Source organism: Ceratotherium simum, chromosome 8 (assembly GCF_057802395.1).
Source record: "Ceratotherium simum simum isolate JZ-2026a chromosome 8, ASM5780239v1, whole genome shotgun sequence".
Lineage (NCBI taxonomy): Eukaryota > Metazoa > Chordata > Mammalia > Perissodactyla > Rhinocerotidae > Ceratotherium > Ceratotherium simum.
In genome coordinates, this window is record NC_141907.1 from 55,358,120 (window position 1) to 55,383,410 (window position 25,291).

Sequence of the window (25,291 nt, forward strand, 5' to 3'; positions counted from 1 at the left end):
TGCTATGTGTAACTGGCTGTGAGGGGCCCTCATCATCACCTCAGAGTCCCCCAGGGAGCAGCTGCCCCACAGTGGGAGAGGTACACCAGAGCTTTCTGCAGCAGAGATCTGGTCACCATCTTGAGGAGCTCATGTCAAACTGTATAAAGTTCCTGGTGAATCTGTGTTTGCATAGAATTGTTACAGAATTATTCTGACTTATAGTCCCAGATCTTTGCCAATTTAAAAATATATATATATATTACTTTCTATACTAGAATAATTCCTCCTTGCTCAATGTATCCTCTCACAAAAAAAAAAAAAAAAAGGAAAAAAATGTAGAGGAGGCAAAAATTTTCTGGATATCTCATCAAAATTGCATGTTCAATTTTTTTTTTTGGTCGTCCTATTTTAAAGTCATTTGTTTATCCTAAATTCATTCATTTGTTCTTTTCCGTCTACAAAATATTGACTTACTCTCAACATAAAAGGTATAACTTCTCTTCCTAATCATTGTTGTAAAGGTTCTTTTCAAGCTGTTTTTTACAGAATAAACAAAAGAGGAATACATTTCCAAATTTGACCTTGAAGACTCTACCTTTTCCAGAGAATTGTTCATAAAGATAATTCTATCCTGATGACATTAGTTTCTTATGAGGGTCACTGTACTTCCCCATAAAGAACATTATGCATCTTGATAATCTGTGGGAGTTCAGTAACCTGTAGGAACATTTATAGTTACCTGTGTGAATGTTTTGTCTCATTAGATCTCTGCCAATAGCCTTCTTCAACCATGCTGTGGAGAATGGTTCCCTATAGTACCATAGTAAGACAACTTCACTTTATAGCTTTATCACTGAGTTGGACTGGTCATCTCCATTCTGTGACATCCTTATAAAAATAACACACGCTCATTGAAAGAATATTTGGAAAAGTATGCAAAGGAATCAAAAAGGAATTAAGATTCAACTCTACTCTCCATGCAAGTACATCGTTGGTGTGAATTTTTATGCATTTTTCACATCTTGATTATTTTTCTGTGTATAGTTTCATACGAGTATATTGTGAAGTCAAAGGCTATAAGCATTTTTGAGTATCTTGTTGCAATTTGTCAAGTGTCTTATTTCTTCAAAGGAAAGTATAGAAATTATCTCCCATCCTAATAATTAGCAGAAAGCAAGTAGTTTGGGGAACAATTTACTTTCTATAATAAAGAATAAGGACCAGTTTCATAATCATTGACTTGGATTCAAGTCTTGTTTCTGAAACTTAGTAACAACAGCTGCCATTACTAATTATTATGATTTTACTGCTATTCATCCTTCTCCTTGTCCTCTTTTTCCTCCTCCTCTTTTTTTGCCCCTACTGACATTGCCACTCTCCCTTAATGTGAAGAAGGACATCTTTCAAGAATGGGTTTAGACTGAATAGAACTTTCACTTATCTTACCTCAAGGTTTACCACTGTGAAACTTTTCATATGAGCCTAAATAACTTTTAATCAAAAGAGATATTGTGTTAACCCTTGAATAAGGTCTAAGTTTTATGGTGTTGCCAATCAAATGGTAGACAAAAAAGGATCTCTTAATAGATCATTGAATAGTTCATTATTGGATCTTTGCTTTCTGTTTATGTCTTGAAGTTATGATATCAATTTAAAATGTATAGACTCTTTCTTTCTCTCATAAGGAGTATCATCTTATATACTAACAGAATTATTTTGTCATTTTAAAGTACGGAGAGTTTTTTCAGACCCACGTGGTATAAATTATTTGATCTTTATTAATTATGCAGAATTTATGGTCCTTTATATATATACAGTGTACGTTTTCTCTCTGATCTTTTAGACAGGCATCTATGATGTCGAGAACCATGTTCCTCGAGGAATCTTGACTGAGATTTCATGTAGGCTTGGTGTGTGGCAGAACACATTTGCTCTAATAAGCAAACTCCTCTTATGCTTTAGCTATCAAACCCTGGATCTCAAATGAGGAATTGCTTAAATGCTGTAGTGAAGGCAAGTGAACGTTGGGTTTGGCTGCCAATATTGTTGGGGCACATATTCATATTGTTGAGGAATGGTCTTCCTTTAATGCTGAAATACTGGTGAAGAGATTCTACCCTCACAAAAAATTGTAGCATTTCCATTTGCTTGTCTGATTGCCAAATTATGCATTTGCTTTTAAGTACTATACAGGATAACTTTGCTTGAAAATACAATCTTGATCTATTGGAAGCTAGTTCTTATTAAATGAGAAATAATATCAAAATAAGCTGAAACATAGTAGTTATGAATACATAATAGTAACAATGATAACGTAATAATAGTAACATAACAATAGTAACATAATAGTAACAAAAATAACACTGACGACAATACTTAACGTTACTTCTTTATCACTGACTATGTGCCAGAAACATTTTAAGCATTTTATCTGCATTAAGCAGTGTTTTCCATTGAAGAGGAGGTTATTATTATAAATATAATTTCTGCTTAGTAAGTACATTCAACTTCTTTAGGTTACTAATTATTAGGTACTACATCCAGGAGTATTATTTCTGTTTCTATGTTTGGAAATTCATTAAACGCAGAGAAGAAGAGCCTGTTGACCCTTCATAAATAATAATATAACTGTTAAATGTTATTCAACTGACTGTTAACACTTTAATGATGCACTGCAAAGTATTGACAGTATTGATTAATATGGGACCTAAGAATTTTTCCATGCCCAGGAGCAAAATAGATTCTGATTTTGGAATTCCACAGCAATCCTCATAAACTAGATTATAATATACAAGTTTTAATCTCTACTTGCCATGTGAATGTTAAAGTAACTTCATTTTCAGCAAAAATTAGCATAGATGATAAGCAGGAACTACATAAGTTAGGAAACTACAAAGTAGGTCACAAATACCCAGAGATTCCAGGTATCTTCTATATATTAGAAATAATTTACTACCATATTTTATGGAGAAAGGGCATCTGAAACTTTCCCCTGCTAGGCTTGTTTCTAGTTGACTCCTTTTTATATTCCCTTCTCCTGTCTCAATCACGTGGAGCCATTGTTCTAATGGGTTAGAGGCAGAGTACTTTGGGGGCCACATTTTATAAAGCAGGGGATCACTTTAAGGGGTGGACCCATATCCCTACTGTCTCATTTATCTTCTTCCTTCAATTTCATAGGGCTCAGTCCACCAGGGCACCCTAGTTTTTTTTTTCTCTAAATCATTGTGGCTTGCATGGGTACCTGGATGGAGCTTGGATAGCTTTGACCAACTGTTCTCTGAATAGCTTCCAGAAAAGCACACTGAATAGGCCTATTCCAAAACTTAGGGGAAGTAAAAGAGTCTGGGATTACCTGGCAAGCCTCAATTTGCATGACGCCTTTCAGACTGTTATCAATTCCTGCTTAACGTTACTGTTAAAATTTAACTCCTTTCTGATAACATCTGCAGCATGTACATTGCCCTCTGGAATCCTGCAAAGAATAGGAGCAAGCAACAGGCAGAATTTGGTGATTTTGGTATCTACCCACCATACCATTATAATACCAAAATGTACATTGCAACTCTGAAATATGTTTCATTCTGATCACAATGTTAATGCCAATGTTATTACCCATCCAAAGTACAGTCTGTATTACTTTAGCTCCTGCCATATATATTTTGGCTTTTAAACTGATATCTGAGATAAATTTGAGCTATCATAATTGGTTACCTTTCGTGAAAGAAATTTCTGTATCACACCATGTGCAAAGTTTAACTGACTCATTAAGTAGTTGTCCACTATACAGTACTTTATCTTACATTTTGTAGAATCTGGGCAGGGACTGATGCAATCACATTAGTCCTTTCTCCTGTCGTGTTACTGACCACTGACCCCAGAATGAACACCACAATACCAGTTTCTCCAGAACTCTTGGCAAACTCTTCTATTTCCTGTGAAGAGAAATTTAGCTACATCGATAAAGAGCATTAGCATGGCAAACACTATTGAAAAGATTGCTATAAATAAACAGAGAGATCAAATAGTATCAGGAATTATTAGAGTAGTGATTTTTTTGATTGTACTAAACTACCCATAACATAAAATATAACACCTTAAACATTCTTTTTTATTTATTTATTTTTTAATAAGCCTTTTATATTTTAATGTTAAAACTTCAGGACAGTTTCAGGAGTGGTGGTAAGAACACAAATAATGCTAGAATCAGTTGCACACAGGCTTCAAGAACTTGGTGATATAGTACCATCACTATTTACAAAAAGCTTTTAATTGAATTAAATAATATGACAGCAGCAAAGAGGTATTAAATGGAATGTGTTTTGCTTCCTTGTAGGGATGTCTTTGTCTTAACTGGGGATACAGGATGGTGAATCTCACTATGCTTCAGTTTACAGAATGAACACACACACAAAAATCCAGTGAATTTTTTTGTAGAACCAATATTAATGAAATGATAAATCAAATGAGTTCTTTATTATTAAGTGTACAATTTAGTGGTATGTATATTCACATTGTTGTGCAAACAATCACCAAACTTTCTCGTCTTGCAAAACTGGAACTATACTCATTATAAAATAATTCCTCAGTCCCTGGCAATCATTATTCTACTTTCCATTTCTATGAATTTGACCAGTCTGGATACTTCATATAAGTGGAATCATACAATATTTGTCTCTTTGTGAGTGGCCCATTTCACTTAGCATAATGCCCTTAAGGTTTAGCCACGTTGTAGCATGTATCAGAATTTCCTTCAATGTTAAGACTGAGTAGTATTACATTGTGTGTAAATACCACATTTTGTTTATTGATTCATCCATCGATGGACATTTAGATTGCTTCCACTTTTTGTCTCTCATGAATAATGCTGCTATGAATGTGGGTTTGCAAATATCTCATTGAGATCCTGATTTTAATTCTTTCAGATATATACCAAGAATTGGAAAGTCTGTTCCATATGGTAAACTATTTTTAAATTTTTGAGAAATCTCCATTCTGTTTTCAGTAGTGGCTTTTTAAAAATAGACGTACTCCTTCACATCCTTTAAAATTCATGTAATATGAGATTGATTTCCTTTATTATGTATTTTTACAAATGTGTATATGTGTGCTTGTGTTGTGTGTGTATAAGCGAGAAATTAAATAGAACTAGTACACGGTAGTGAGGAAGATATATTATTGGACAATATTAGACAAAGACTCTTCATTTATAATGTTATTAATTACCAATATAGACTTTGAAATGAGGCCACATAGCAGCTCTTAACTCACCTTTAAGTCTTTATCATTATAGTTCTACTAAAGCACTTGTGTTTATTACTGTCAGGATTTTTGAGAATTATTTTAGCTTAGTCATTAGTATTTTGTTTCCCTGTTTATGAGCTCTAAGAATTATGATATGGGGGAGCCGGCCCCGTGGTTTATCGGTAAAGTGTGCGCTCTCCGCTACTGGCGGCCAGGGTTCGGATCCCAGGCGCGCACCGACACACCGCTTGTCTGGCCATGCTGAGGCCACGTCCCACATACAGCAACTAGAAGGATGTGCAACTATGACATACAACTATCTACTGGGGCTTTGGGGAGAAAAAGGGAAAAAAAGAAAAAGGAGGAGGACTGGCAATAGATGTTAGCTTAGGGCCGGTCTTCCTCAGCAAAGAGAGGAGGATTGGCATGGATGTTAGCTCAGGGTTGATCTTCTTCAAAAACAAACAAACAAAAAAAAAAGAATTATGATATGGGACTTAATATCTCTTTTTTTCAGTTCTATAATCCTTGCCCTAAACTTTGTCAGAATTTCCCAAACATTCCCCATAAATCTTAATGACTGGAGGTTAAGAAGTCCTGATATTCAGGAGTCTGATATCCCGGTTTGGAATTTCCATGAATGGTCCTAAGATGCCTATTTATAATCCAGAATTACATATGTGTAGTTACATATTTGAGTGACCGTATTTCTGGGCTTGTTTACATATGACATCATTTACCCTGAAACCATGTTGTAAAATTGGTGTTCCTTTAGAATGTGCTGTGTATAACTAGCTGTGAGGGACCCTCATTATCACCTTACTGAGTCTACCAAGGTGTGCATTATTCATAGTGGGAGAGGTACACAAGGTCTGTCTCCGGTAAACATCAGATTAGCTTCTTGAGTAGCTCACCTCCAACTATCTAAGTCTCCTGTTCAAGTCAGGTTTGCCTGGAACTGTTGAAGCCAAATTTTAATCTGTGGGTCACGATCCTTGTCAATTTTTATAATTTTGTTACTTTCTATAGTGGAGTAATTCCTCATTGTTCAATGCACTCTCGCGAAAAAAGTGAAATGTAGAGGAGCCATAAATTTTCTGGATATCTTGTTAAAACTGCTTACTCATAGTTTGTGTTCATTCCTTTTTATTTTAAGTTCATTTATTCTTTTCTCTTTTGAAAATAATGACCAAACCTTTCTGGAATAAAAATATACTTTCCAATTCCAATAATTGTTATAAAGATTCTTTTGAAGCTGTTCTGTTACAGAAAAAAGAAAAGAGGATAAAAATTTCCAAACTTTGTCTATGCAGACTATATAATGTCTAGGGAGATCTTCAAAATTATGATTTTACCCTGATGACATTAATTTCAATATGAAGGTCATTGTACTTTCCTATGAATCACATGGTGCATCCAGGTTATCTGGGGATTCCAGTGACCTGCAGCAGCACTTAAACTTATCTGTGTTCAATGTTTTGTCTCACTAGCTCACTGCCAATAGCTTTCTTCATTCATGAGTTGAAGATGCTTCCATATGGTACTATACTAATACAACCTCTCTTTGCAGATTAATCACTGATGTGGACTGGTGGTTCTCATTCTGTGACACCCTTATAAAAATAATATGTGCTAATTGTAAGCACATTTTGAAAACTATGAAAATGACTTAAAAGGAAATATGTTACCCATATTCTCCATCCAGCACTATCCTCAATGTAAAATGAGAAGGTTTTCATTCTAGTGTTTATTCTGTTCATATAACTAAATATCCATATATGACATACACTTAGAAAATATTAATCCTAATACATATTTCCTTTTTCATCCTATTAGAAAATTTTCATATATTTATTATATGTACAAATTATTTAACAATTCCTTAATTTTGGATATTTAGTATATATCCAACATTTACTTTTATGAATAACTACCATAAATATTGCTTTTCACATCTTGATTATTTTTCTGAGTATAGTTTTATATGAATATACAAACTGTCCCTGACTTACAATGACTGAACTTACAATTTTTTGACTTTAAATGGTACAAAAGCAATATACATTCAGTAGACATGTACTTCGAATTTTAAACTTTGATCTTTTCTTGGGATAGTGATATGTGATACAATACTCTCTTGTGATGCTGGGCAGTGGCAGTGAGCTGCTGCTCCCAGTAAGCTACAGGAATACAACGGTAAACAACTGATACACTTACAACCATTCCATACCCATATACCATTCTGTTTTTCACTTTCAGTACATTATTCAATAAATTACATGAGATATTCAACAATTTATTATAAAATAGGCTTTGTATTAGATGATTTTGCCTAACTGTAGCGTAATGTTAGTGTTTTGAGCACATTTAAGCTAGGCTAGGCTAAGCCATAGTGTTCGATAGGTTAGGTGTACTAAATGTATTTTGACCTACAGTATTTTCAACTTAGAATGGATTTATCAGGATGTAACCCCATCATAAGTCAAAGAAGATCTGTACTATGAAGTCAAAGGCTATAATTAGCTATAAGAATCATGATGCAATTTGCCAAATGTCTTTTTTCTTAAAAAGAAAGTACAGATATTTTGTGAGAATCTAATAATTAATGGAAAGCAAGTAGTTTGAGGGAAAATTTCCTATATATAATAAAGAATAAAGACAGGTTTCACAATCATTGACTTCTATCCATCTTGTTTTGCAAATTAATAACAATAGTTACTACTATTAATTATTATGATTACAGTGCTATCCATCTTTCTCCTTGTTCTCCTTCTCCTCCTCTTTTCTCCAACTCCTACTGACATTTCATTTTCCCTTCATGTGAGGAGTGAAATCACTAAAAACTAGGATTAGATTGACTCCAGTTCAAGATGGTGACATAGGAGCCTCCTAAACTCACCTCCTCCCATGAACACACCAAATCTACAGCTACACACAGAGAACTCCCCTTGAGAGAATTCCAGAAACTAGCAGTGACTCCTACATGTTGAGTGAATGAGAAAATACCCACATCCTTCACTTCAAAACTGATAGGAAAGGCAGAGAAAAAATGTTGTCATATACCTTATTCTTGGCATAGTGACAGACAATTGAAAGGGAACTCTCAACTCCTAGACAGCCAAGGATTTGGAACCACATCAAGTGCTCCATCTTTTAAGATTCTCACTTGAGAGACCAGCCCCCCAAACACGTATCTCTGAAAGCCAATGGGGCTTGAATCCTTGAGACCCACAGAACCTTAGGATACAAAGAAACAGCTTTTCAAAGGGCTCATAACGACTATCTGTTGTTATCCACCTAGGGCTTAGCTCAGAGGGAGCAGACAGAAATGGCCATCACCCAGTCTTTCCCTGAATGAGGCCTATTCACATACTGTAAAAGTTGCTGTCTAAGGGTCAAGTTTCTTTCTTTCTTTTTTTTTTGTTTAGGTAACATTTGTTTATAACATTACATAAATTTCAGGTGTACATCATTATATTTCAATTTCTGTGTAGATTACATAATATTCACCACCCAAAGACTAATTAACATCCATCACTCTCTGGGGGCTGACTCTGATCCTTCCTGGAGTCCATGGAAGCCAGCAGAGACCATCAACACCTTCTCACTTAAGCCCACCTCTAATCACAGATATATCCCTAGAAGGAGCTTGTACACATACCTGGCAGCCCACTTTTGTGGCTACTGTCCAAGGGATAAGTATCTAGATTGACTGGCTTTGATAGCCAATGAGTCTTGTATTCATGAGTCCCATAGGACTGTATCAAGCAAAGAAACAGCTATTATTGGTGCAGGAGCACCCCTCTCAAGACTACAATAGTGCCGATGGAGCAGGCAAAAAGCCCATCTCCCAGTATGTCTGTGGAAAAGCCCTACAACCTACTTTCCTAAGTGTTGCCTGAGGGTCAAACGTCTAATCAGCCTACATCTAGGTGCTAACTGCAATCATCCCCTTTGAAATAATGACAGATCTTGGCACACCCTCAGTTACTGGGAGCCACTAAGTATAAAGAAGGTGGCTTGGACAATCACAAAGGTTTGATACACAACCAAGAGCTCTGGCTAGGATTATTGATAAAGTTCATCTCCCACATGAGACCACTCTGTCAAGACTGGGAGAGGTGGCTGTTTTATCTAACGTGTTGGAACTAACACAGAGAGTCAAGGAAAATGAAGAAATAAAGAAGTATGATCTGAACAAAAGGGCAATGCAAAACTCCAGAAACATACCATAATGAAGTGGAGATAAGTGACTTACCTAATAGAGAGTTCAAAATAACAGTGGTCATAAAGATGCTAACCGAGGTCAGAAAAACAAGTAATGAACAATGTGAAAGTTTCACAGGGTTAGAAAATATAAGAATGTTTCCAACAGAAACCACAGAGCTGAAGAAAATAGGTACGTTGAAATTTTCAATAGAAGGATTCAAAATCAGACTAGATCAAGCAGACAAGGATGAGTGAACTCAAAACAGGGCAGTGAAACTTGTCCAGTCAGAGAAACAAAAGAAAAAAAATGATAAAGAGTGAAAACAGCTAAAGGGACATATAGAATATCATCACTTGCAACAACATATGCATTGTAGGGTTCCTAGAAGGAGAAGAGAGAGAAAAGGGGCATAAAGATTATTCAAAGAAAGAATGACTGAAAACTTTGCTAATCTGAGAAAAGAAACAGTTATCCATTTTCAGGCAGTGCAGAGTCCCAAAAAGGAGGACTCGAAAAAGACCCACACCAAGACACTTTACAATTAAACTGCCAAAAGTTGAAGACAAGGAGAGGATCTGTAAAGCAGCAAGAGACAAAAAAAAAAAAAAAAAAAAAAAAAAGCTTGTTACATACAAAGGAATAACCATAAGAATATCAGCATGTTTTTAGCAGATACTTTGCAGGACAAAAGGGAGTAGCATGATATATTCAAAGAACTGAAAGAAAATATTGCCAATCCAGAATATTCAGTGCAGCAAAGTTGTCCTTCATCATTGAAAGAGAGATAAAGAGATTTCCAGAGAGGCAAAAGCTGAAGGAGTTCATCACCGTTAGCACTAGCCTCATAAGAAATGTTACAGAAGCTCTTCAAGCTAATTTGAAAGAATGCTAATTAATAACTGGAAAACATCTGAAAGTAAAAATCTCACTGGTGAAGGTAAATATATAGTTAAATTAGGAATACTGTAATGTAATGGTGCTGGATAAATCACTTATAACTTTATTATGAAAGTTAAAAGACAAAAGTACTGAAAATAACAATAACTGCAATAAATCATTATTGGATACAAGGGTAAAGGAATATAAATTGTGGCAACGAAAACATAAAATGTGTGTGGAGGAGAGTGAAAATGTGGAGCTTTCGTATGCCTTCAGATTTAACTTATCAGCTTAAAATAGACTATTTCAATATACAAAAATCAGTTGCATATTTATACACACACAATGAACTATCAGAAAAAATAAATGAGACTATCTCAAACTAAAAGCTTCTGTACAGCAAGGGAAACCATCAAAAAAAATTTGAAGGCAACTTATGGAATGGGAAACGATATTTGGATATCATTTATCTGAATATGTGTTAACATCCGAAATATATAAAGTACTCACACGACGCAGTAGCAAAAAAAACCCAAGAAATCTGATTTAAAAAATGAGCTGAGCATCTAAATAGACATTTTCCAAAGAAGACATAAAAGTGGCCAAGAGGTACATGAAAAGGGGCTCAATATCACTAATCATCAGGGAAATGAAAATAAAAACCACAATGAGACATCACCTCACAAATGTTAGAATGCCTGTCATCAAAAAGAAAAGAGATAAGTTTGGTGAGCGTGTTGAGAAAAAGGAACATGTGCACTCTTGGTAGGAATGTAAATTGATAGAGCCACTATGGAAAAGAGTATGGAGTTTCCTCAAAAAGTTAAAAGTATAAGGACTGTATGACCCATAAATCCAAGGTTTGGGCATACATCCAGAGGAAATGCAAACAGGATGTTGAAGAGACATCTGTACAATTGTGTCACTTAATGATGGTGATATGTTCTGATAAATGCATCATTTAAGCAATTTCGTCACTGTGAGAACATCATAGGGTGAATTGACACAAACCTAGATAATATAGCCTACTACACAACTAAGCTATACGATATAGCGTATTGCTTCTAGGCTACAAACCTGTACAGCATGTTACTGTACTGAATACGGTAGTCAATTGTAACACAATGAAAGTATTTGTGTATGTAAACATACCTAAACATGGAAAAGGTAGAGTAAAAATGTGGTGTAAAAGACAAGAAAATGATACACAACTGTATAGGGAACTCAACATGAATGGAGCCTGCAGGACTGGAAGTTGCTCTGGGTGAGTCAGTGAGCGAGTGATGAGTGAGTGTGAAGGCCTAGGACATTACTGTACACTACTTTAGACTTAATAAAAATGGTATAGTTAGGTTACACTGAATTTATAAAAATCTATTTTTCTTTCTTCAATAATAAATTAACCTTAGCTAACTGTAACTTTTTTACTTTATAAACTTTTTTATTTTTTAAACTTTTTGACTCTTTTGTAATAACTCTTAGCTTAAAATAGAAGCACATTGTAGAGCTGTACAAAAATATTTTCTTTCTTTATGTCTTTGTCAGCTTTTTTCTATTATTATTATTATATTTTTTACTTTCTAAATGTTTTTGTTAAAAACTAAGACATAAACACGTATGTTAGCCTAGGCCTACACAGCGTCAGGATCATCAGTATCACTGTCTTCCACCTCCACATGTCTCCCACTGGAAGTTCTTCAGGGGCAATAATATATATGGTGCTGTCATCTCCTCTGATAACAATGTCTTCTTCTGGGAAGCTCCTGATGGACCTGCCTGAGGTTCTTCTTGAGGACGTGTCACTCCTTTCAGAAATATGTCCATGGTACTTTTCTTCTTTTCTTCATCATAGATTTGCTTGTTAAGCAGATAATACACTATACACCCTCTATCACTGAAAATCTTTCAGTGTTGGGATCCATGTTTTCAAACATTTTAAGGAGCTTGTTGAGGTCTGCAAAGGCTTCTGCTAAACCCTTCACTGTGAATTCTCTTGGGGGTTCTTCCCTTTCTTCTCCAGCACTTTTCTTTTCTCTTGCCTCTTCTTCAGCTATACCTTTCTGTTTCAATTCAAACAACTCCTCATTAGTGAATTCCTAAGGAAAGACCCCTAGGAATTCCTCAATGCCATCTTCATTCACACCCAGGTTAAAGTTGTTTGCCATTTCAACCACATCTTTGTTGATTTTTGCAACCTCTTCATTCTTGGCAAGTCCTTTGAAGTCATGGGTGAACTTTTTGAGTGTCTTCTTCCAGATGCCATTCATATGCTCCTTGATGACATCACCCCAAGCCAAAGCAAGTTTCTTCATGCAGTCATGGATGTTGTCATCCTTCCAGTATTGCATCAGTCCTTCTCAGTGTCTTCCTCACTTACAGCAATAGACTGGGAAAAGATCCTTCTCAGGTAGTAGAACTTAAAAGCTGCTATAACTTCTTGATCCGCTTGTTGGATCAAAGAGGTGGTGTTTGGTGGGAGAAACACGACTTTGATATTGGGATGAAGATCACCAATAAAAGGAAGATGTCTGGGAGTATTATCAACAATAAGCAATAGCTTGAGAGGCATATTATTCTTTGAAGAGTACTTCTCCATTTTTCTGGTATAGTAATTCAGGTGGGCAACTTGGAAGAGGAGCTGCGGCATTCATGACTTGTTATTGCTCCTGTAGTACACTGGTAGTGTGTGCTTACTGATATGCTTGAAGGTCCTGGGGTCCTTACTATGCTGGATCACAAAGCGTTTCAATTTGTAGCCTACAGTGTTGGTTGCCCTGAAGCAAGACAGCTATTCTGAACTTAAAAGCCTTGAAAACTGGCATTGACTTAGCCTCCTCATGGATCAATATCCTTTCACGTTACTGTTTCCAGAAATGAAAGCTTTCATTCATATTGAATGTTTGCTCTGCCAAATAATTTTTCTCCACAATTAGCTCATCTGGAATTTCCAAAAAATCTTTAGCTGTCTTCACATTAACATACACAAACTCACCACTCAATTTCACATTATGTAATGAATAACAATTCTTAAATCATTTAAACCACCCAGAGCTAGCAGTAAATTCCACTTTGTAGTTTGGTCCAGCATTTCCTTTCAATATTGCAAACAAATTCTTTTGTTTTGGCTGTGATCATCATGTTACTGAGAGGAATATGCTTCTGTGTCTGGTCCTCAATCCAGGTCATTAAAAGTTTATCCATGTCTGATATAAGCCCTTCTCAAATTTTTGTTAGTCTTGTTGCCTTCAATGAAGCAAATCCTTTAACAGCTTCCATCACTTTGTTCTTGTTCTTCAAGATAGTAGCTATGGTGGAATGGGACATGCCTGACAGGCAAGGAATAACCATCACTTCTTTTCCAACTTTGTAGTCCTTAATCACTTTAAATATCATTTCTACATCAATCACTTGACATGGCTTCTTTCTGGTAAGATTAACATTGCGTTTGAATGCTTAAGGGCCATAATGAACAAAACAACATGAGATTATACCAAACACAAGAGAAAACAATGCACTCAAGAGACGTGGTAAACATAAGACATATGAGGCTGCTGTTGGTGTAACATGGCATACTGTTTTACAGTAATTTTTTTTACAAGTAGAAAGGGTACACTCTAAAAAAATGATAAAAAGTATAGTATAGTAAACACATGAACCAGTAACAGTCATTTTTTATCGTTATGAAGTATTATGTACTATACATTATTGTATGTGCTATACATTTATACCACCACAGACACGTGAGTAATGTAGTAAAACAAACAGTTGTACTACACTGTTATGATGGCTATGACATCACTAGGTGACAGGAATTATTAGTTCCGTTATAATGTTATGGGATCACCATTGTGTAAGTAGTCCATCATTGACCAAAACATTGTTATGTGGTGCATGACTGTACTCCCATGTTCATTGCAGCATTATTTACAATAGCCAAGATATGGAAGTAACCTAAGTGTCTATCAAGGGACAAATGAATCAAGAAAGTGCAATATATATATATATGAATATTATTCAGCCATGAAAAGGAAAGAAATTGTTCCATTGGTGGCAATACAGATGGACCTTGAGGGTATTATGTTAAATAAACCAAAGAGAGGAAGACAAATACTGCATACTATCACTTATATGTTGAATCTAAAAAAAATCTAAAAAAAAAAAAGGTAAACATAGATAAAGAGAGTGAAAAGTAGTTGCCAGTGTCTGAGGGGTGGAGGAAATAGGGAGAGGTTGGTATAAGATTACAAAATTTCATCCATAAGATGAATAAGATCTGAGGATCTAATGTAGAACTTGATGACTACAGTTAATAACACTACATTGTATAACTGAAATTTGCTAGGACTATAAGTCGCACACACCCAAAAAAAGGTAAACGTGGAGTGATGGATGTGTTAATTAACTACATGAGGGAAAGCTCTTCATGATGTATATGTATATCACATCACCACGATATACGCTTTAAATCTCTTACAATTGTATATGTCAGTTATACCTCAATAAAGCTGAAAAAAAAAAAAGATGGTTAGATTGAATAGACCTCTTACTAATTTTAGCTCAGGCTTTAGACCTTGTGAAAGTTACCATACATAGGTAAATATTTTACAATCAATTGTGATTTTGAGTTAACCCTTGAATAAATTCTGTTTTATATTGCTGCCAATCAAGTGGTAGACAAACAGGATGTCTTAATTGATCATTACATAATTCGATAAAGGATGCTTATTCTTTAATTATGTCTTAAAGACATATCAATTTAAAACATGTTCGATTATTGCTTTCCATCATAAAGCATATTATCCTATACACTAAGAGAATTCTTTTGCAATTTTATATGATGGGCAGTTTTAAGATACAAGTGGTAGAAATTATTCGGTCTTTTTTAAATATGCATACTGTATGGTCCTTACATATGCAGTGTTTATTTTCTCAGTGCTTATTTTATCAGTCAGCTATGATGTCAAGCACCATGTTACCCAAGGGATTTTTACCGAGGTTTTGTACAGGCTTGGTGTATGGCAAAACTCACCTGCTCTAATAGGCTAAGCAATCTCTTTTATGCTCTAAGATGTCAAACCTTGGGATCTCAAATGAGGAATTGTTTAAATGTTGGAGTGATAGCAAATAATGTTGGATTTGGCTGCAAATATTGTTGGGGCACATATTCATATTGTTAAGGAGTGGTCTTTCCTTTAAGCTAGAATACCAGAGAAGATCCTCAAAGCAAATAAAAGAAAATAAACAGGAATAGATTACTTTAGGCAGTGGTTTGGCACATTTGCAGTGGAGTCCAACAAATGCATAATGCAGTAAGAATGGGCGAAGAAATTAAAAATCCCAATAGATTCAAATGAGCCACATTTCAGCTTTCCCCTTTGTCTCACGAAATGTAGTGGGTCTTCTTGAAGGGAAAAAAGTAAACAAAAGGTAGAGGAAATGAGAGTGTTTTAATGTGAATACATGAGGTAATTTCTGGAAGGAGCTTGGAATAATGTAGCCAAAAATGTTTAAAAGTGTGTGTGGTTTGATAACACACATATATATAATTTACCTATATTATATATATGTTGATTGTATATATATGTGTGTGTGTAAAAGACAAAGCGTAAGAGAATTTTATCTCTAATTTCACATCAGTACATTCTCAATACTAAACAATTATTAAACCTAAGCCACTAAAGAAGTAAACATGCATTTGTTTACTCTGTAATGCTGCAAAAGTAACAGATGCAAAAGGAAACAATTATTTGAGCTCCCAATCAATTAACTAATGAATACACCTTTCCTTAATGTATTCGGTCTAGTATATACAACTTAGCAAGCTATTCCTTTCACCGTAGATTTTCCAAGAAAACTCGTGATTTTTGAGAGGATGGCTCATTTCCTTATACCTGCATCTGCATTTGCTTGATGTTAGGAAGTAAACAACATTTGTGTAATTAATAATAATATTTGCAAATAATAGCTAAAAATTTTTCATAAAGCATGGAAATGGATGTGCTCACCCTAATTTTGGCTCATTTTCTCTTTAATGGAGAGACTGTTTTCAAAAAATATAGATTAATAAGGTTGATGACCACCCTACAATAGAATTTTAGGCCCTTAAATCATAATTTGTAAGCACTTAGTGAAAGAATGTGTAATATTAGAAACCTCAAATTATAGGTTCCTGAGTCAATGATAAAGTCAGTGTGTCTCTCCATTGTGAAAGAATTCTTCAGGTAATATTGTAAAACAATTTAATTTTCAAATAAGGAAACAAGATAAACAAGTATCCTCAGTGCTCCACAGACAGTTGTGCTAGAAATATGTAACTCCTTTATCTAGATGTCTGGGTTGATCAAGAAAGTGAAATTTCAAACGCCCTTTGTTACAGATGAAAAAGAGTATAGTAAAACGGATATGTAGAAAATAGGCACAGCACAGAGGATTATTAGGGCAGTGAGTCTACTCTGTATGATACAATAATGGTAGATACATTCATTATAACTTTTTCAAAACCCATAGAATGTACAACACTGAGAACTATGGAATGTAGGTGAAAATGATGTGTCAATATAGGTTTATCAGTTGTAACAAATGTGCTACTCTGATGGGAGATGTTCATGTTGGGGGAGTCTATGCACTTGTGGGAGCAGACGTTATATGGCAAATCTCTAATCAATATTGCTCTGAGCTTAAAACTGCTCTAAAAGTGTAAGTACGTGATGGGTAATATTTTGACCCTATACTTAATAAACAACCAAGGGAGAATGAAACATTTTACCCAGAGAAAAAGAATAAAAAAATAAAGTATATTACACATTAACAAACAAAGAATGGATATATAATTGCTTCAAGAAATCCTCAGTGCTTCAATTTGTGTTTTGACTTCCTGAAATGGCCTCTGCACTAATGACAGACCACAGGGTGCAAACTGAACTTTCAATATAAGCCTTTCCATAATATTTGTGAGGTTGGAGATCAGTTTTTAATTTCATTTCATCAATTCACTTGTAAAAGACACATTCCTCTGAGTTTATATTTATGCAACCTCACCTTCCAAGGCACTAGGAAAGTTAAGACTTCATTCTACCTCTGAAAATATGACTTGCCTAGTACTTCAATATAGAATGGATCCCGTTTCTTCTCATTTAATATTTGGAGCTAAAGGTCAAAATAAAGCACATATATCATACTTTTTACCTCTACACGAATGTCATTTGATTAGTTAATTCTTGTGTTTAAGTCGTATATTTGAAACAAATAATACTGGCACAGAGATTGTAAAAATAAAGTTACATCAATTGAGTTTTTCTATGTGACCACTTGGAGTTTTGTACTTAAATTTTTTTGACTGTGGAGACATTTGAAAACTGCTAGAAACAATCTTGAAGAAAAAAACACGAGTAGTATTTCCATTTGCAGAATTTAGTATATGATGTTATTTTTATGACTTTCTGCCAAGTACATCTTCATGTTTACATCTTTTCCTGACTCCATGTGTGTACATATATATATATACTGCTGCATAATAAATATATATTGCTGTTTTTATTGAAGTAAAATTAACATGCAATATTCTATTAGTTTTAGATGTACATCATAGTGATTGAATATTTATGTACATAATGAAATGATCACCACAATAATTCTAGTTACTGTCAGTCAGCATACAAAAAAGCATTAAAAAATTAAAATATTATTGCCTATATTTCTTATGCTGTACATTACATCCCCATGACTTATTTATTTGATAACTGGAAGCTTATACCTATTAAACCCATTCAGCTGTTTCCCTCACCCCTCAGCTCCTCCCTACTCTGCTAAGACTTAGTTTGTTTCCTGTTTTTATGAGTCTGTTTCTGTTTTGTTTGTTCATTTGTTTTGTTTTTTAGGTCCCACATATAAATGAAATCATACACTATTTATCTTTCTCTGTCTGACATTTCACTTAGCATTATACTCTTTAGGTCCATCCATGTTGTTGGAAATGGAAATATTTCCTTCTTTTTTATGGCTGAGTAATAGTCCACTGTGTACATATATGTACATATGTATGTGATATATATGTATGTATATATCACATCTTCTTCTTTCTTCTTTTTTTTTTTTTGAGGAAGATCAGCCCTGAGCTAGCATCTGCCAATCCCCCTCTTTTTGCTGAGGAAGACTGGCCTTGGGCTAACAACCATGCCCATCCTCCTCCACTTTATATGGGACGCTGCCACAGCACTGCTTGACAAGCACTGCGTCGGTGCGCGCCCGGGATGTGAACTGGTGAACAACGGGCCACTGCAGCAGAATGCACGCACTTAACCGCTTGTGCCACTGGACCGGCCTCTATACCACATCTTCTTTAACCATTCATTTTTTGGTGGGCACTTAGATTGCTTCCATATCTTGACTATTGTAAATAATGCTGCAGTGAACATAAGGGTGCAAATATCTTTTTGAACTAGTGGTTTTGTTTCCTTCCTCCAGAAGTGGAATTGCTGGATCTTATGGTAGTTCTGTTTTCAATTTTTTGAGGAACCTCCATACTGTTTCTATAGTGGCTGCCCCAGTTTACATTCCCAACAGTAGTGCATGAGTGTTCTCTTTTCTCCACATCCTCACAATGTTGTTATTTTTTATATTTTTGATAGTAGTCCTTCTGACAGGTCTGACATGGTATCTTGTGGTTTTGATTTGCATTTCCCTGGTGATTAGTGATGTTAAGCAACAAAGAACCAGCTCTCAGTTCCATTGATCGTTTTTATGTTTTTTAGTCTATTTCGTTTATTTCCACTCTGATCTTTATTATTTCCTTCCTTCTAATAACTTTGAGCATTATTTCTTCTTCTTTTCCGAGTTCCTTTAGGTGTAAGTTTAGATTGTTTCTTTGAGAGTTTTCTTGTCTCTTGTTGTAGGCCTGTATCACTATGAGCTTTCCTCTTAGAACTGTTTTTGCTGCATCCCATAGATTTTGGAAAGTTATGTTTCCATTTTCACTTGTTTCAAGGTATTTCTTTTTTTTTTTTTTTTTATCTTTTTCATCCCTTCATTAACTCATTGGCTGTTTAATAGCATGTTGTTTACTCTTCTTGTGTTTGTGTTTTTTCCAGTTTCCTTCTCATAATTGATTTCTTGTTTCACATAGTTGTGGTTGGAAAAGATGCATGCTATAATTTCAATCTTCTTAACTCTATTGAGGTTTTTTTTTTGGCCTAATATGTGATCTATCCTGGAGAATTCCATGTGCTCTTGAAAAGAATGTTTATTTTGCAGTTATTGGTTGGAATGTTCTGTATATATCGCTTAAGTTCATCTGGTCTAAATTGTCATTTAAGGCCAATTTTCCATATTGATTTTCTGTCTGGATGATTTATCCATTGATGTAAGTGTGTTGTTAAAGTCTCCTACTACTATTGCAGTACTATTAATTTCTCCCTTTATATCTTTTTTTTTTGGCAGGGATTCTCCTTTGTGTGTGTGTGTGTGTGTGCGTGTAAGATCGGTCCTGAGCAAACATCCATGCTAATCCTCCTCTTTTTGCTCAGGAAAACCAGTTCTGAGCTAACATCTATTGTCAATCCTCCTCCTTTGTTTTCCCCAAAGCCCCGGTAGACAGTTGTATGTCATATCTGCACATCCTTCTAGTTGCTGTATGTGGGATGTGGCCTCAGCATGGCCAGAGAAGTGGTGCATCGGTGAATGCCCAGGATCCAAACGTGGGCCACCAATAGCGGAGCGCGCGCACTTAACCACTAAGCCATGGGGCCGGGCCTCCCTTTATGTCTTTTAATGTTTTCTATAAATATTTAGGTGTTTTTATATTGGATGCATAAATAGTTACAAATATTATATAATCTCCTTGGATTAAACCCTTCATCACTACGTAATGCACTTTTTTGTCTTTTGTTACATTCTTTGTCTTAAAGTTAATTTGTCTGATATGAGCATTGCTACCCCAGCTTTCTTTTCATTTCCACTCACATGACATATCTTATTCCACCTCTTTACTTTCAGTCTGTGTGTGTCTTTAGATCTGAAGTGAGTCTCTTGTAGACAATGTATAGATGTGTCTTTTTTTTTTTAAATCCATTTAGCGACCCTATATCTTTTTATTTGAGCATTTAGTTCATTTATATTTAAAGAAATAATTGATAGGTGTTTTCTGATTGCTATTTTGTTAGTTGACTTCTGATTATTTTGGTAATTCTTCTCTGATATTTTCTTTTCTTGGTCTCTTCCATTGTGTTTGAATGGCTTTCTTTAGGGCTGCTTTCTCTTTATTTTTTGTGTATCCGTTCTAGGGTTTTGGTATGTGACTACCATGAGGTTCATATATAAATACATTTATAATGTGTATATATATATTTATATACAGCAGCCTATTTTAAGGTGATATTTGCCTAAGTTTGAACACATTCTAAAATCACTACCTTTTTACTTCCCCCTTCCATGTTTTCTGTTTTTGATGTCATATTTTACATCCCTTTATTTTGTGTATTATTTAACTACTTATTTCAATTATAGTTGATTTTACTGATTTTGCCTTTTAACCTTCATGCTAGCTTTTTAAGTCACTGATCCATTACATTTACTAAATGCCTATATCAGTGAGATTTTTTTTCTTTCATAAATCTTCTTATTTCTAGTTATGGCCTAATATCTTCCACTTAAAAAAGACCCTCTAAGGTCTTGTAAGGTGATTTTAGTGATGATGGAACTCCTTTAATTTTTGCTTCTCTGAGAAAACTCTTTTTCTCTCCTTCAATTCTGAATGATCACCTTGCTGGGTAGAGTAATCTTGGTTGTAACTTTTTTTCTTTCAACAATTTAAATATATCCTGCCACTCCCTTCTGCCCTGTAAACTTTCGGTTGAAAACACAGCTGATAGTCTTATGGGGATTCCCTTGCATGTGACTTCTTGTTTTTTTCTTGCTGCTTTTAAGATTCTCTCTTTATCTTTCTATTTTGCCATTTTAATTGTAATATGTCTTGGTGTGGATCTCTTTGAGTTTATCTTGTTTGGGAGTCTGTGCTTCCTGGACCTGGATGTCTGTTTTCTTCCTCAGATTAGGGAAGTTTTTAGCCATAATTTCTTCAAATAATTTTTTTTGACCCTGTCTCTCTCTCTTCTCCTACTGGGATGCCTATAGTGCCAATATTAGTTGTCCCAGAGATTCCTTAAACTATTCTCAGTTTTTAAAATTCGGTTTTCTTTTTGATGTTCTGATTGGGTGATTTCCATTATATATCTTCCAGATCACTGATCTGTTCTTCTGTATTGTCTAATCTGTTATTGACTTCCTCTAGTGTATTTTTCCTTTCAGTTATTGTATCCTTCAGCAGTAATTGGTCTTTTCTTATATTTTCTAACTCTTTTTTGAAGTTTTCAGTGTGCTTTCCATTCTTCAGTTCAATGAGCGTATTTATGATATTACTTTGAACATTTTATTGGGTAAATTACTTATTTTTGTTTCATTAGTGTTTTCTTCTAGAATTTTACCTTGTTTTCTCATTTGGAACATATTTGTTTGTCTTCTCATTTTACTTGTCTTTCTTGTTTGTTTCTATGAATTAGGCAAAACAGCTACCTCTCAGTCTTGAAGAAGTGGACTTTTTTGTAGAAATGTCCCTTGTGTAGAGTGTATGTTGGCCTGACTTAGTAGGATGGTGGAGTCTCAGTGTGCATGGGCCAAGGGGTCCCAAAGTTTACTGTGCTTGGTCCACCTTGGAGGTATGGCTGGATCTTGTGTGGGCCAGGGACAGGGACATGCTGGGATAGCCTGAGTAAGAAGGCCAGAAGTTCTGGACCATGCTCCCACCTGCACTACTAGATGGAGGGGTATGCAAAAAATGGTGCTTGCCAGTGTCTCCAACCAGGGAGAGGGTTCCCGCAGTTCCCTGCCCATTTGGCAGATGTTTTAGGGTTAGTATATGGATTTCCTTCTTGTATATTCTAGGTACACTTTAAACTACTGTTTTTTGATGTGCCCCATAGCAAACAACAATCCTTCATATGAGCCCTTCAGTGATACCCCTTCTTGCTGCAGGTTGCCACATTGGGGGTGGGTTTTGCATCAATACCTTGTCTGTGCCTCTCCTACTCATCTCTATGTGTTCTCTCTATTGTTTGTTTTGCAGAATGTGTTCAATCAGCCCTCAGTTCTTCTTCAGGAATAATTGCTCAATATGTAGATGTAGATTTGATGTGTCCATGGGAGAGGGTAAGATCAGGGTCTTCCTACAGCACCATCTCAGACTCTCCAACCTATATACTTTACTTTATGAAAAATGTCTTTTCAAAATTAAAAGGAATGAGATGTCAGCATCATGTCAGAATGAGCTTTTCCATAAAGTCTCCCTGGATAAGACACAACAAAAATGACATTCACATACCAAGAAAGGACATTCACACAACACAAAAGGACATCTGAGAGGCCGATGCAGCTGCACATCTGAGAGTAGACATGTTGGAGCCCCTGGAGGAACTGAGGAGAGGTATGGAGAAATCCTCCCCTCCCCATCCTATTGGTGACTCTGGGTCCACACAGCTCCCAGAGAGGAGGGAGGGGAGGCCCTCTGCAGGGAAACTGTCACTCTCCAAGTTCTTTCACAGCCTGTGGGAAAACCCCATATAGAGGAGTCTGAAACGTAAAGGGGGTGCCATCAATATCTGAGCACCCCAGGAGAGTAGATAGTGGAGGAAGAACAAGATTCCCTCAGGGATTGGGCAGGCAAAAGAGAGAGCCCCTCCCACCCACACGTCCGGCACTTCATCTCAGCCGGTCGGCCACAGCGCTTTGTCAGCCAGAGTGCTCGCAGATCGCAGTGGGCTCAGAATACACAGCCCTTGACCCCCACACAGTGACAGCAGGTGGAAACTGCAACCATATATTGTTAGGATGAGGAAGAACAAGTCAACTTCAGCAGGCACAATGCAAAAATATATTAAATCTCCAGTCCAGAAGGAAGATGACCAGCACCCAGAAATCAACCCTGAAGGCACAGAAATTTATAACCTAAATGATAGAGAATTCAAAATAGCCATCATAAAAAAGCTCAACGATTTACAAGAAAACACTGATAAACAATACAACAAGATCAGGAATTTCTTCACAAAAGAGATTTAAACCATCAAGAAAAACCAATCAGTATTGTTGGAGATGAAAAACACAATGGAGGAGATAAAGGAAAATCGAGAATCTTTAAAGAACAGAGCTAATAATATGGAGGAAAGAATTAGCACTATTGAGGATAAGAATACAGATATGCTCCAGATGGAGAAAGAAAGAGAAGAAAGACTAAAAAGAAATGAAGAAATTCTCCAAGAAATATCCTACTCAATTAGGAAATGTAGCATAAGGATTACAGGAATTCCTGAGGGAGAAGAGAGAGAAAACGGAACAGAGAGCTTATTCAAGGAAATAATTGCTGAGAACCTCCTAAATATGGGCAAGGAGTTGAAAATACCAGTAAAAGAAGCCAATAGATTACCTAAATATATCAACTGGTAAAGGACCTCTCCAAGGCATTTAGTAGTAAAGCTGGCAAAAGTCAATGGCAAAGAAACAATATTAAGGGCAGCTACACAAAAACAAAAAATAATGTACAAAAGAATTCCCATCAGGCTCTCAGCAGATTTCTCAACAGAAACTTTACAGGCTAAGAGACACTGGAATGATGTGTTCACAATTTTGAAAGACAAAACCTTTCAGCTAGGAATACTCTATCCAGTGAAAATATCCTTCAAATGTGATGAAGAAATAATAACTTTCCCAGATAAACAAAACCTAAGTGAGTTCACGGCCATGAGAACCCCACTACAATAAATGCTCAGGAAGGCCCTCATGCCTGAAAAATAAAAAAAGAGAAAGGGGACACAAAGCTTTGAGCAAGGAGAAAAATTGGTAGACAAAATCAGAAAAATAGTAGCTCTCTATCAGAACAGATTAGCAAACACTTAAATACCAAAATCAAAGACTAAACGAAGGAAAACACCAAAAATAAATATAACCTCATCACTTTAAACACACACTCAGTACACAAGATAGAATAAGTTGTGACAATAATAATTTAGAAGGGAAGAGGAAATTGATTGAATCAATTTAGTCTAAGGATATAAGAGGTCATCAGATAATGGACTATCTCATCCATGAGATTTTTTTATACAAACCTCAAGGTAACACTAAATAAATATTCAGAACAGAATCACACATGACAAATAAAGAGAAAACTAAAAGAGTCACCATACAGAACTACCAAACTGAATTGGTAGTCCGAAACACATGAGAGGAGAAACAATGGAAATGCAAAAGAACCAGAAAATAAGCGACAAAATAACAATATTAAGCCCTCATATATCGGTAATCACTCTAAATGTAAATGGATTTAATTCTCCAATCAAAAGACACAGAGTGGCAGAATGGATTAAAAAGCAAGACCCAGCAATATGCTTCCTCCAGAAACCACATCTCAGCTCTAAAGACAAACACCGGCTCAGAGTGAAAGGAGGGAAGACAATACTCTAAGCTAATGACAAACAAAAGAAAGCAGGTGTTGCCATACTTATATCAGACAAAGTAGACTTTAAGATAAAACAAATAATGAGAGACAGGGAGAGGCAATATATAATGATAAAAGGGACACTCCACCAAGAAGATATATCAATTATAAATATATACACACCCAGCATAGGAGCACCAAAGTACTCAAAGCAACCATTAACAAACATAAAGGAATATTAACAACAACACAATAATAGTAGGGGATCTTAATACCCCACTTAAATCAATGGATAGATCATCCAGACAAAAAGTCAACAGAGAAATAGTGGACTTAAACCAAAAACTTGATGAGATGGACTTAATAGACATTTGCACAGCACTCCATCCAAAAACAACTGACTACACAATCTTCTCAAGCACACGTGGAACATTCTCAAGGATAGATCATATGTTGGGAAACAAGGCAAATCTCTATAAATTTAATAAGATTGAAATCAT

General features: G+C 35.6%; 1 pseudogene; it reads right to left on the reverse strand.

Moving 5' to 3' along the window:
- Positions 1–25,291, reverse strand: part of LOC101400121 (UDP-glucuronosyltransferase 2B31-like) — a 75,225-nt pseudogene that overhangs the window by 11,470 nt on the left and 38,464 nt on the right.